The sequence below is a fragment of the Callospermophilus lateralis genome, chromosome 7 (genome assembly GCF_048772815.1).
Source record: "Callospermophilus lateralis isolate mCalLat2 chromosome 7, mCalLat2.hap1, whole genome shotgun sequence".
Classification (NCBI taxonomy): domain Eukaryota; kingdom Metazoa; phylum Chordata; class Mammalia; order Rodentia; family Sciuridae; genus Callospermophilus; species Callospermophilus lateralis.
In genome coordinates, this window is record NC_135311.1 from 105072358 (window position 1) to 105086494 (window position 14137).

The 14137-nt window shown below is 35.5% G+C and overlaps 1 protein-coding gene and 1 pseudogene across 1 annotated transcript in view; one reads left to right on the forward strand and one right to left on the reverse strand.

Moving 5' to 3' along the window:
- Faf1 (Fas associated factor 1) overlaps nucleotides 1-14137 on the forward strand; it is a 396527-nt gene that overhangs the window by 41801 nt on the left and 340589 nt on the right. The gene's annotated exons all lie outside the window — the stretch shown is intronic.
- On the reverse strand, nucleotides 1413-2761 carry LOC143403437 (peptide chain release factor 1-like, mitochondrial pseudogene; annotated as a pseudogene).

Here is a 14137-nt window from a genome sequence, read left to right on the forward strand (position 1 = left end):
CTCTACCTAGTTATTCAGGGGTTTTATAATGAAGGGTATTGCATTTCATCAAAGGCTTTTTCTGCATCTATTGAAATGATCATGTGATTTTTATACTATATTTTATTTACATGCTGTTACCTTTATTGATTTGCATATATTGAACCATCCTTGCATTTTGAATGAAAGTAACTTGATTATGGTGTATAATATTGGTTCATTATTTATTTTATTTTTTTGGTACTGGGGATTGAACCCAGGGTACTTAACCACTGAGCCACATTTTATTTTTATTTTTATTTTTATTTATATTTAAATCTTATTTATTTTTTGCTGTGCCAGGAATTGAACCCAGTGCCTCACACATAGGAAGCACACCTTCCACTGAGTTACATTTCCAGCCCAATTTTAAATATATATTGTTAAAATCCCAAATGTGTTAAAAGACAGTTTTTAAAATTGACATTTTGATCAGAGAATTTTGAACAAAGCAGATTCCTTCAGTGTCAATGGGTTTCATCCCATTATTTGAAAGTCTGAATAGAATAAAAAGACCAGCCTCCCCTAAGCAAGAGTTTTTTAGTCAACTACCTAGGAATGGAACTGCACCACTACCTCTCCTAGATCTCCAGCTGGTTCCCTCGTGCTGCACATTTTGGACTTTTTAACCTTAATAATCATGTGTGTCAATCTTATCTTTCTATATATACATATCCTATTGGTTCTGCCTCTCTGGAAGACCCTAGATATGGAAATGCACTAAGGCTTACCATCCAGTTTTGTTCATACTTTGGCAGAAACCTTCTTGCTTACCAGTCCTTCAGAGTTTGAGGTGCAATGCCAAGGCCTAATGTACCAGCTACATATCAGCTCTGGCCCTGGGCAAACCAGGAACCTTTCCATCATTGATTGGGATATACCCACACCCTCTAATAGGCCCCACTCCATCATGGGGAAGTAAAGACCCTTGCAAGGGGGTTCTTACATTGTGTACTCTCAGTCTTAGGGTACTCTCTTTCAGTGTACTAAGTGTCCTTTTATTCTCACTTGTTAATTCTATTACCAATTCAATTAATGACAGGGCTTCCGTTTCCTGACTAATGTGGTATCTACTGTCATATTTCTATTTTATATTTTAAGTTTTTTCAAAATAGAGTTAAAGAAATTTTTCGATTAAATATTAAAATATTTAATTTTAAGGATCTTACAAAACAAATGAGTTCATCTGTTTCTTGTACAGAAGAGCGCAGTACAGCAATCATTATGTTTTACTAATGCACTGAGATCTACATTAATTATGCATTACGAATATGTATATTACTTACCATTGTAAAAACTTTTTTTTTTTTTTTAAGAGAATACTCATGAGTATGCACAATTGATGTGCTATAGTATTTTCCTGAGTGCATGAAATACTTTAATAACAAACCAACCTAAGCTTTTTTGGAAATAATTTCTAGTAAATATTCATAATCAGCATAGTCCTTCAGTGACTATATAAGTTCATCCAGTAGATAATCTCCTTGCCTAAAAGTCTTAAGACCATGCAGTGATTTGTTTATTCTGTGATCTGTGACCCGGTTCTGTGGAAAATTGTTATGTTCTTATTTATTTTCTCTGATCTTCCGTTAGTTCCAACCTGGATCTTCCTAGCACTGTATCTTTTACTTGTTTCTTCCTCGAGATGCATATTGTACAGCTTTGCACGCAACTTTTTCATAGCCATCTCTCTATTTTTCAGTTGAGACCTCTCTTGTTGGCATTCAGAAACAACACCTGTTTGAAGATGAACAATCCTGACAGCACTGTTGGTGGTATTTACATGCTGACCCCCAGCTCCACTAGCTCGCTTAGTATCGATTCTCAAATCTTTAGGATTAATCACCAGATTAATCTCAGTGGGCTGGGATAATATTGCCACTGTCATGGTGCTAGTATGGATGCGGCCTTGCTTCTCTGTCTTTGGTACTCGCTGTACTCTATGCACTCCCCCTTCAAATTTCATGTGTTTATAGGCTTCTGAACCGCCAGTGCTGGCAGATGCATGTCTAAGGCCACCTATTTCACTTGGAAAGTATTCCAGGGTTTCAAAATGCCATCTTTTAAATGCAGCGTATTGCTGATACATATCAAACATCTCAGAAGTAAACAACATGGCCTCCTGACCCCCAACTCCTGCAGTTACCTCCAGGATCAATTCACTTTCATCAGTTTCTTCTGAGGGAACCAAAAGACAGATAATCTGATGTTTCAACTGAGTTATTTCTTTCTTTTTTTTTTTTTTTTCAGAGAGAGTGAGGCGGAGAGAGAGAGAGAGGGAATTTTTTAAATATTTATTTTTTTTTAGTTATTGGCGGACACAGCATCTTTGTTTTGTATGTGGTGCTGCGGATCGAATCTGGGCCACACGCTGGGCCACACGCATGCCAGGCGAGCATGCTACCATTCCCAGCCCCGAGTTATTTCTTTTTGACACAAAATTATTTCATTCTCTGCAAGTTTCCTTAAATCTTCATTTTCATCGTGCAGCAAGTGCTCGGTCTCCTGCAGCTCCCGCTCCTTCTGGTTCAGGAGTTCGGTGATCGCTACCAACTCTGGCCTCTTGACTCGTAACTGGGCTTCTTGACCCTGCCTGGCGCTCAAGGAAGGTCCGTAAAGGCCTGCCACAGGTGAACACCTCCTCCAGCGGCGGGCTACTGCAGGTTAGGGGCCGGCGGGCTGCGCCAACAGCTCGGCCAGCCCACAGAACACAGGCAGCGCCCCACAAAAGCCCGCCCCGCATGGCCGGCCCAAAGAGCTAGGCCCATCAGAACCGGAAGTTCCGGACAGAGTAGTCCACATTTTATTTTTTGAGACAGGGTCTCACTAAGTTGCTGAGGCTGGCCTCAGTCTTGTGACCTTTCTGCCTCAGACTCCTAAATTACAGGGATTGTAGGCATGTGCCACCATACCTGATGGTTATGGCATATAATCTTTTTAATTAGCTTTTGAATTCAGTTTATAAGTATTGTATTGAGGATCTTTGCATTCATGTTTAACAAGGATATCAGTCTATAGTTTTATTGTTGTAGTTTTATTAGGTTTTGGTAGCAAGGTAATGCTGGCTTCATGGAGTGAATTTTAAAGGGTTTGTTTCCTTCTATTATATGGAATAGTTTGAGAAATAATTGGTATTGATTCTTCTTTAATATTACTCTATAAAGTTTAGCATTGAATCTGTCTGATATTAGGTTTTTCTTTGGTGGAAAACTTTTTGTTTTTTGGTGACAGGGATTGAACACAGGTGCATAACCACTGAATTACTTCCCCAAACCTTTTTAAAATTAAAAATTTTTTTTTTTTTTTTTTTTTTTTGAGACAGAGTCTCACTAAATTGCTTAGGGCCTCACTAAGTTTCTTAGGGCCTTGCTAAGTTGCTGCAGGAAATTTTTTTGACTCCTTCACTCTCATTGTTTGTTACTGATCTTTTTAGGACATCCGTATCCTCTTCGTTCAATTTTGGTAGGTCATATGTGTCCAGAAATTTATTCATTTCTTCTAGATTTTCCAGTTAATTGCCACATAGTTTAAAAACAAAACAAAACAACAACAACAAAAGAAACATTCCCTAATGAGTCTGGATTTCATTGATAACTATTGTAATATCCCTTTTTTTGAGTCTAATTTTATTTTTGTCTTCTCTAATTTTTTTTTCTATTTTTGCAATATTGGGACTTGAATCTATGGGTGCTATACTGTCCACCAATATCCCTAGTTCTCTTTAATTTTGAGACAGAGTCTTGCTAAATTGCTTAAGGACTAAGTTGCTGAGACTGGCCTCAAACTTGCAAATTTCCTGCCTTATCCTCCCAAGTCACCTGGATTATAGGCAGGAGAATTAAGACCTTTTACATTCAGGGTTGTTTTGGAAAGGAATGTAGTAGTCCCTATCATTGTGTTGTTTTTCTCTTGGTTGTTTTGAATATTCTATGTTTGTTTCTTACTTTCTTAAAGATTTGTTGGCTTTTCTATATTAATAATGTTCCATTCTTTCCTCATTTTAATTTGCCTGTCTATTCTAATGAGATTTATTCTTCCCTACACTTGTGGTTGTGTTTATCTTTGTTTTTTTCGAGTGTAGGATTCCCTTTCTTATTTTCTGAATGCTGGTCTACTGGTCATGAGTTCTATGGTTTTGTGCTTATCATAGATTATTTTGTCTTCAATTCTGAAGGGTAACTTTGCTTGGTATTATAATCTAGGTTTGAAGGTATTGTAATCTAGGTTTGAAGTTATTTTATTTTTTTCTACCAGGAATTGAATGTAGGGGTCCTTAAACACTGAGCCATGTCCCCAGCCCATTTCTTTCTTTCTTTCTTTGGTACCAGGGATTGAACTGAGGGGCACTCAGACACTGAGCTTCATCACTAGCCCTATTTTGTATTTAGAGACAGGGTCTCACTGAGTTGCTTAGCGTCTCTCTTTTGCTAAGGTTGGCTTTAAACTCATGCTTCTCCTGCCTCAACCTCCTGAGCCATTGAGATTACAGGCGTGTGTCACCGTGCCTTGCTCTTAATTTTTATTTTGAGACAGTGTCTCATTAAGTTACCTAGGGCTTTGCTGAGTTGCTGAGGTTGGCTTTGAACTTGAGATCCCCCTGCCTCAGTGCCCTGCCTGAAGTTATTGTCTTTCAGGACTTGAAGGACATCATTTCATGCTCTCCTGAGTTTTCTGCTATGAGAAATCTGCAGTTGTTCTGATGGGCTTGCCTTTAATTGTGACTTCTTCATTATGTAAATGCTTTTATATTTTGATATTTTTTCTTTATTTTTATACTTTTGGCAGTTTAACTATAATATGTTGTAGAAAACTTATTTTTCTGGTCTAATTGCGTCCCATATCTTGATATCCAGGTCTTTCACAAATTTTCTGCTATTATTTCACTGAATAGGTTTTGTACCCTTCAGCCTGGGGCTCTTCTCCCTTGTCTATTTCAATTATGTGTATTTTTTTTTTTAATGGCTTTCTAGAGATCTTCATGGATTCTGTTTATTCTTTCTTTCTTTCTTCTTTTTTTTCCTGTATTAGTGTCTGAATGTAACCCTGCCTTCAATTCTTTTTCTGCTTGATCAAGTCTATTGCGAGGGTTTTTTTTTTTTTTTTTTAAAAATCCTGTCACTCTTTTTTTTTTTTTTTTAGAGAGAGAGAGAGAATTTTTAATATTTATTTATTTTTTTAGCTTTCGGCGGACACAACATCTTTGTTTGCATGTGGTGCTGAGGATCGAACCCGGGCCCCATGCATGCCAGGCCAGTGTGCTACTGCATGAGCCACATCTCCAGCCCTATTGCGAGGATTTTATCTGAGTTTTCAATATGACTTATTGAATTTTTCATTTCCAGGATGTTTATTTATTTCATCCCCAAAATCTCTTTTCATTGAAAAAATATCTAATAGTTAACTTGAGTTCATTCATATCATCCATTGCCTTCCTTAATTCATTCAGTTATTTATTTATATTCTCTTAGAATTCACTGAGTTTTTAAAAATTATTCTTTTAAATACTTTGGCATTGCATCTACTTCAAAAATGTTTGGAATCAGTTACTAGAGAGTTATAAATTTTAGGAGTTGTCATGTTGCCTTGTTTTTTCATATTTCTTATGTCTCTATATTGAGGGTTTTTTTCCTCTTTCCACATTTATTATTGGTGCTTTATAGTTGCATATAATAATGGAATTTGTTTTTACATATTTGTACATGTACACAATATAACAATATAATTTGGCTAATATCACTCCCCAGCACTTCTCCCTTCTCCCCATCTTGCTTGATCAAAAGCAGTTTGCTTTTCTCTGCTGATATCCCTTTGATTTTCATGAGATCCTCTTCCTCCTTTCTTTTCTCTTTAGCTTCCATATATGAGAGAAAAACATGTGGCCCTTGATCTTCTGAAGTTTGGCTTATTTTGTTTAACATAATGGTCTTTAGTTCCATTCACTTTCCCGCAAAATGACATGTGTTCATTTTTTTTTAAATGACTGAATAAAACTCCATTGTGTTTGTATATTACCTTTTCTTTATCCATTCGTTTTTTTGATGGACACCTAGGCCAGTTCCATAGTTTGACTATCTTGAATGGTGCTGCTATAAAAACATGGATATCCTTGTTTTTATCACTACAGTATGATGACTTTATTCTTAAGGATAAATACCAAGGAGTACTATACTCAGTCATATGGTGGTTCCAGGCCTAGTCTTTTGAGGAACCTCCATACTGATTTCCCTAGTGGTTGCACTAATTTGCAGTTCCACCAACAGTGTAAAAGTGTTCTTTTTCTTCACATTCTCTCCAGCATTTATTATTATTGTATTCTCTGTGACTGCCGTTCTAACTGAATATTTTTAAAAAGATTAAAAGAGGTGAAAGTGTAGTTTTGATTTGCATTTCCCTAATTGCTGATGATGTTGAATATTTTTCATATATTTGTTGGCCATTTGTGTTTCTTCTTTTGAGAAGGGTTTGTTTAGCTTATTTGCCCATTTTTAAATTGGGTTATTTAATTTTTTCTTTTTTGGTGTTAGTGTTTTGAGCTCTTTATATAGTCTAGATATTAATCCTCTGTTAGAAGTGTAGCTAGCAAAGATGCTATTCTATTTTGTAGGTTTTTCTTTTAGCATTCTTAATTGTATCATTTGGAACACAGAAGCTTTCTGATTTGTTGCTATCTCATTTATTATTTACTCTTGGCATTATTTCCTGAGATTTTGAGGTCCTACTGAAACGTACTTGTGTATGCCCACACACTGGAGTGTTAACCTTACATTTTCTCTAGGCGTTCCATAGTTTGTGATCTAATTTCTAGGTCTTTGATCCATTTTGAACTGATTTTTGTGCAGAGTGAGAGATAAGGGTCTAGTTTCATTCTTCTGTATATGGATAAGCAGTTTTCCTAGCACCATTTGTTAAAAAAGGCTGTCTGCACTGGAGAGTATATATTTTTGGTACTTTTGTCAAGGATCAGGTGATGATAGATGTGTGAGTTTGTCACTATGTCTTCTGTACTCTTGGTCTATGTGTTTGTTCTTATGCCAGTACTACGTGCTTTTTTTTTTTTTTTTAAAAAAACTATAGCTCTTTAGTATAATTTGGAATTTAGTGTTGCTTTTTTGGCGTAGAGTTGCTTTGGGTATTCTGGGTATTTTATTCTTCCAAATGAATTTTGGGACAATTTTTACTAGTTCTGTGAAGAATGTCATATATGGTTTGATGAGGATTGCATTGAATCTGTATATTGCTTTTGGCAGTGTAGTCATTTTAACAATATTAATTCTGCCTACTAGTGAACATGGGAGATCTTCAGTTTCTTTCTTTAATGTTCTGTAGTTTTCATTAGGCGTCTTTCATTTCCTTGGTTGGATTTATTCCTATGTAGTGTGTGTGTGTGTGTGTGTGTGTGTGTGTGTGTATATATATATATATATATATATATATATATATATATATATATATATATATATTTGATGCTGTTGTGCATGGAATTGTTTTCCTAATTTCTTTTCTGGCAGACTGTGTTGGGATTTGTGCATGCATTGAGGATAGATCTCTCTTTCCACTTTTATGAAGGCTTTCTAAGTAAGCATCCTTCCCTTGATGTTCCCTGGGACATTGGGTATGTTGTCTAGTGTTAAGCTTAATTCCAATTGGACTTCATAAGTGTAGTGTTCCTGTGTTGTTTTTGACTGTAATTAGAGGTTTTTGATACACACAGACTGTCAGAGCTTGAGCATTCCTCTTTCTCTGTAGGTCTCACAAGGTTGGGGTCCCTTTTATAGTTTAGGCAGTTGTGGTATGAACAGCAGAATATATGCAATGCATGCTGTGTGGTTACTCCTTCTGTGGTCTGATAGTATATAGTAGTGACCTATGCTGAGGTCCCTTGTAGGTGTGGTGTCCATACTGTTGTTTCTCTCTGCTTTTGCTATGGGAATGAAGAAAAGAAAAAGATTAAATATCAAATGGAGAAGAAAAAGAGAGATAAAAATACGTATACAAGCAAACAGCAATAAACAAAAAGCATTAAAAAAATAAAGATCTACTCTTTCCTTAAGTGGTTGATTATGTGGGCTAGAGTACATGATTGCTACCTGTGTTGAACTGAGTTTCTTTCCCTGTCTTTTTGGGCTGTCACTTCTTGGAGAGAGCTCAGGGTAGGGTTTATTCACCAACTTCTTCATGTGTTTGTTTTGCTCCCAGGGTGAACAGTGGGATTGGTTTACCCCTTGAGCCTTTTGGAATACCTCTCAGCTACCCTGCACACCAAAACAAGCTCCCCAGGGACAGATTTATTCTGGATTTATTTGGACTGCAGGTCAAATGCTGATTATACAATGTGTCAGACTCTGGTATCTTTTGATGTGAATTCCAGGTGTGGGAAGAGGTTATAGAGTTGCAACTATCTGTTCAGGAGGAGGAGGAGGAGGAGGAGGAGGAAGAGGAGGCGGGGGAGGGGATGGCTCCTGCACAATTCACCACCCGTGACTTGATATCCTGAGTTTTTTTCTCCTGTGTCATTGCTTCTTTCTCCAGACTCCTGCAGCAGCCTTTTTGAACTGATAGTTTTAATGGGGAAGTGATCTCAGTTCCCTTAGGCATTGCAGTCCAGTTTTTGTCCGTAGAATTCTCAGTGGACTTAGAGGCTCTCCCCTGTGGCCAAACTGAGTCTCATGGTAGCCACCTGCTAAGCCAGTTCAGCAGTATCATCATAAAGACCCAGAAAAAGGAAAATGCAGGGGTCTTTGACTCCTAGAGCATTCAGCTCAGGTGACATCTTCTTAAGATGACTCCCTTTTAAAGCACCATGAGAATACACTGGGAAGTACAGAGAATTTTGTTATGTAAATTGTTCCAGAGCCAATTCGCCCTCCAAAGTGTGTGGCCTGTTTAGATGATTCTGCAAGGTGCTGGCTTTCTCTCTCTCTCTGTCTCTCTCTTTTGATATTGGGGTACAACAGGGTAGGTACTTAGTAATACTTAGTAAATACTTTTTGGTAGTTTCATTATTATTATTTCTAGTTATTGTCTCCTAAAAAACTTGTGTGAAAACAAATGTATAATGAAATTCCCAAGATATGTTAAATGTTTGCTCCCTCTTGTGGATAGAAAGGAGAATGTAAGCTCTTATAATGAATCTGTTGCCTAGTTTGTGTTATCAAAAGATAAACTGTGGGGCCTGGGGTTATGGCTCAGTGGTAGAGCAGTTGCCTAGGAGGAGTGAAGCCCTGTATTCGATCTTCAGCACCACATACAAACAAACAATAACAAATAAAAATTAATTTTTTTAAAAGATAAATTATGAATTTACGATTTTATTTCTTTTTGGAGAAATAATACATTTTTATCAAACCAGTAAATGTCCTAGTTCATATGCACTCATAAAACATAATTATCGCTCAAGTATTTGTGTGTGTGAGTGTGTGTGTGTGTGTGTGTGTGTGTGTGTGTATGCACCCAGTATAAAAGTTGTATAATAGTACACAATTACATAATGGTGTTTTAGTCAACAACCCACTGCATATATAGTGGTGGTCCCACAAGATAATAGAACTGAAAAATGTCTATTTCCCAGTGATGTCATAACATTGGTAGTGCAAGGCATTACTCACTTGTTTGTGGTGATGCTATTGTAAAACTACTGTTTGGCCAGTTGTATAAAAGCATAGCATTTACAGTTATGTACTGTATATAATACTTGATAATGGTAGTAAATGAGTGTGTTCCTGGTTTATATATTTGCTGTACTATGCTTTTTATCACTAGATGTACTCCTGTACTTAAAAGAAAAAGTTTACCTGAAAGCTGTACGCTATGTTATATTGACAGTAGCAGGCTTATATATCTTGTGTTCACTGTGTCTCAAATGCATCAAGAGGCCACATTGAATGATTGGCATCCACCATCTAGGTTTGTGTAGTACAGTCTGTGATGTCACATAACAATGAAATCACCTAACACCACATTTCTCAGAACATATCCCTGTTAATGAGGCATGACTATTTAAGGTAGGAACTTAAATAATGCTTTTTATGAGCCTGTTCCTTCTTCTTCCTTCATATAAATTGCATGATTCATATAAATTCTGTTTTAATTCTAAAAATGTATTAGATATTGTTGGCTATTATGTGAGAATATTATTATTGAGTGTTTATTTTCCTAATGATACTAAGCATTCCTTGTTTCATTCAAATAAAATGACTTAATCATTTTTCTAGCCTTCAGAGTTTTTTGGTGGTATTGGGTATTGAACTCAGGGTCACTCTGTCACTAAGCCACATCCCCAGACCTTTTTAACTTTTTAAAAATTTGAGATAGGATCTTGCTAATTTACTGAGGCTGGCCTTGAACTTGTGATTCTCCTACCTTAGTCTACCAAGTCACTGTAATTACAGTGTATGCTGCTGGCTGGCCTTCATAGTTTTAAAAGTCAGAACACCTAACCAGTTTTTTTTTTTTTCCTTTTTAAAAGATACATATTGTTTTTATTCTCAACTATTTATGTGGACTGGAGATGTATGTGTTTTAGTGGTAGAGCACTTGCCTAGCATGTGCAAGGCTCTGGGTTTGATTTCCAGCACTGCCAAAACAAAAGAAAACAAAGATGAAGTATTAATATTACTGACACTAAAAGCAACTGTCCTTTAGGAATGCTTTGACATGGAGACTAAATCTATATAGATTTATAAAATTGATATCTATATCTATTTTCTGCATTTTTTAAATGGAAAATCTTCTAGACACAATTAGTAAATTTATAAGGTCAGAATAAATATATGATAAAGCCTACACTGTACTCCATAAATTAAACATAGTATTACTGATCCAGTAATTTCACTTCTGAGCATAAATCCAAAAGAATTAAAAGGAAGGGTTCAAACATTTATTTATAGATTCTTTGTGTTCTCATAAACTCATTTATTAGATCTCTTCACTTCTATTTTTTGTTATTAGTAATGGAAGTTGACTTTCATTTTAAAATTGAACCAATTATTTTCACCATTTCAGAAAAATTGAATTCTGTTTGCCAAAGACAGATGCATGCAGTAAATTATACTGTGGTGTGGATGTTAAACATTGAGTAGGTTTTGCTTACTGGATAGGTGACTTTGTTTCTGAAATGACTTTGTTTCTCTTAGTATGTGATGTAAACCCTCACCTCAACAAAATCACGATGTATATGTAATTAATCAAATAATATCCCCAAAGTTTATGGGGATATTATATTCAGGCAACAAAGAACACAAATCTGAAGAGTATAGGTTGATGAACTTGCACAAAATGAGCACGTTCATGTAAATAATACTCAGGATTAAAATCCCAGAATATATACAAAAAGAGTAGGGGGGAAAAAAAAGAAAAGGAGTTTAGGAGACAGCATTGAGGGAAGACCATGTGTAGATACAGGGAGAGGACAAAGTCAAGGAAAGGGGCCTCAGAGAAACCTAATTGTTGACAACTTAATTTGACTTCTAGTCTCTCAATTGTGAGAAATAAATTTCTGTTGTTTAAATCAAAGAAAACAACAAACTCCAGGAGCCTCCCCTTCTTTTCAGTCCTCCCCACCCACATTCAGAATAACCTAGTACTGTACTTTTGATCAATTCTCTTCCTCCTTCTCCCTTCCTGTTCCTCTTATTCCTCTTCCTTCTCTTCATCTTCCTCCTCTTCTTTCTCCTCTTCTACTACCACTAGTACTACTAATAGATGGGGTCTTGCTGTGGGGTGCAAGGTGCCCTTGAAATCCTGTGTTCAAGTGATTTTCCTATCTCAGTCTCTGGGACTATAGGCGTGTACCAGTATGACCAAGCTTCCAGGATTTTGAGTTGTGACCTCATTTAACATATATATGTAAAAGGAATTACCAAATGATCAGCAATTTTACTTCTGGGTATATACCCAAAAGAATTAAAAGCAGATATTCAAACAGAAACTTATCTGTTATATGTAATATTTTCAAAACTGGCAAAACTTATTTATATAATATATATAAAATGCATATAAACATTATACATAGTTAATATCAGTTTTATATTATGTATATTATATACTGTATATAGTAATGTTGACACCTTAAATTTGATTTCTAGTCTCATAGTTGTCAGAAAATAAATTTCTGTTGTTTAAGTCAAAGAAACAATATAACAAAAAACTAACTCCAGGAGCCTCTTGTTCTTGTCAATTCCCCAACCCTCCTTCAGAGTAACCCATTACTCTGATGCATATAGTATATGTTATATAACGTAATATATAATATGTAAATGTATAATATAAAATATCTACATATCATATACAGATTACATGACATATAATATACAAAACATATAATATGTAAGTTTTGCTGGTCTTAAAAATATATAATCATTATAACATATTACATATATAAATACATTTAGTATCTAATATATTGGACATATAATGTTTTATCTGTTTTAAATGTATTTGTATGTAATACATATAAATTATTTATATGTTTTGCCAGTTTAAAAAAATTTTTTTTTGTAGTTGTTGGTGGACAGCATGCCTTTATTTTATTGGTTTATTTAAAAAAATTTTTTGTTGTTGTTGATGGACACAATATCTTTATTTTTATTTGTTTATTTTTATACAGTGTTGAGGATTGAATCCAATCCCTCAAACGTGCAAGGCAAGTGCTCTGCCACTGAACTACAGCCCTAGCACTGTTTTGCCAGTTTTTAAAATATATATGCACAAGACCAAATAGCAAGCTTTTTTTTTTTTTTTTTTTGGCTATACTAGGGATTGCACTCTGGGCCTTACACATGCTAGGAAAGCACTCCATCACTGAGCTACATCCTCAACAATTAGCAGGCTTTTTTATTATGATAAAATATGCATAGTTGCCATTTTGAGGGCTGGTGTTGTAGCTCAGTGGTAGAGCACTTGCCCAGCACAGGTGAGGCCCTGGGTTCAATCCTAAGCACCAAATAAAAATTAATAAATAAAAAGAAAGGTATTGTGTCCAACTACAACTAAAAAAAGTAAATATTAAAAAAAATAAAGTTTAAATTCTTTTTTTGGGTACTGGGGATTGAACTCAATGGCACCACATCCCCAGCCCTATTTTGTACCTATTTTGTATTTTATTTAGAGATAGGGTCTCACTGAATTGCTTAGTGCCTCACCATTGTTGAAGCTGACTTTGAACCTGTGATCCTCCTATCTTAGCCTCCTGATCCTCTGGGAATCCCCTGGGAACTGTGCTGACAAAGGTTAAGTTCTTTAAAAAAAAGAGTTGTCATTTTGACCACTTTAAGTGTACAGTTCAGTTGTATTAAGCATTTTCATATTGTGTACTCCACCATCACCATCCATCTCCAGAACTCTTTCATCTTCTCAAGCTGAAATTCCATAATGATGAAACATTGACTTTTCTTTTCCCTTTCAACTCTAGGAGTTGGTTACTTTGGGTATCTTGGGATCATACAATATTTGTCTTTTTGAATTTTCCTTATTTGACTTTCTATAACATTTTAAAGGTACATCCATGTTATTACGTGTGTCAGATTCCCACTTACTTTTTAAGGCTCAATAATATTTTTTTTGTATGTATATACTGCATTTTGTTTATCCATTTATCTGTCCATGGACATTTGGGTTGTTTCTCTCTTTTGGCTATTGTCAAATAATGTTGCTACAAATTTGGATGTCTAAAAATTTGTTTAAATCTCTGCTTTTAATTTTTTTCAGTATATACCCAGAAGTGAAATTGCTGAGTCATGTGGTAATTTCTTTTTGTTTTTGAGAACACAGCAGGTTTTTGTCTTGTATTTGTTAAATAGGCTGTGGTCTTATAAATTTACTCATTATTTCTAGAAGGTTTTCTTTAAAGAATTCTGAGGATTTTTAAAAATATACAATTATTTGTGATAAAAAATAGCTTCCTTCTAGTCTTGATAACTTTGTAAAAAATTTTTTTCCACAAGCAAAGTTTTAAGTAAGAAAGCAAGGATTATGCACTCAAAGGGGAAGAGAGAGCATGGGCTATCTTCAGAGTGAGAAGCTGCTTTTTTCTTTCTTTGTTGAATTTGCTAGTACAGTGTTGAAGAGAAGTGAAGACAGCAGACATCCTTGCCTTATTCCCAGTCTTAGGGGAGAAAAAATA